Source organism: Eufriesea mexicana, unplaced genomic scaffold, assembly GCF_001483705.2.
Source record: "Eufriesea mexicana isolate 0111107269 unplaced genomic scaffold, ASM148370v2 scaffold9443, whole genome shotgun sequence".
NCBI classification, from domain to species: Eukaryota; Metazoa; Arthropoda; class Insecta; order Hymenoptera; family Apidae; genus Eufriesea; species Eufriesea mexicana.
Window position 1 is genome coordinate 1 of NW_016917158.1, and position 879 is coordinate 879.

Sequence of the window (879 nt, forward strand, 5' to 3'; positions counted from 1 at the left end):
TTTTGTAGAAAAATAGACCATTTTATTCTCCATTATTGATAAAAACTATAATATTGAACAATCCATTTTCTGACATTATACCAAGAATAATAGTACAGGAAAGTGAAAAAGTAAAGAAAAGTTAAAAAACTAAAACAGCAGCAGTAAAGTAAAAATCATATATGTTTGCAGAATTTAGTCCTGATAGTATTGTTCTTTACAACGAAAAATTGTGTTACAGAGATTTGAATCTTTTATCATTTGGTGGAGAAGCAGAGGAAGATGAAGAAGAATCTGTGATATTAAATAAAAAGTTTACTGGTAAGGACTGGTAAGGGCAAATCAGCTCATGATCATTTAACTGATCCAAAATTAAGCTCACAAACAGCTGTTGAACCATCTGGACTTGTAAATAAAAAAAAGAAGGAAGGCCGCAGTAGCGATTGGGAAAGTGACGCCGCAGTAAAAACTCAAGAAGAATTAGAAGTTGTAAAGAAAGAGAAAGAGTTAGTTTATTGTTTACATTATAACTATGTTATAGAAAGTAGGAATTTTTATTGACTGTCTCTTATATTTATATTTTCAGAGTAATGAAGAAAAGGATAAAAAATACATTGAGAGATACAAAAAAGGAACCAAGCAAAGTACAAAATTATAAAATGGGTGATGCTGAAGATGATAAGAATATAAAGGAAAATGAATAGGGAATAAAATACTCCTTATTAGTGTAGCACAGGAGAAAGCCGAGAAGATGCACCATGAGAGATATCAAGAATTATTAGGATAACTCATGTATTTGAATAGAGTCATTTATCATATGTTTATAAATATTGTAAATATATATATGGTCATTGTAATGATAATTATTAGGTGATATGTATTACGAAACATCTTTTTCTC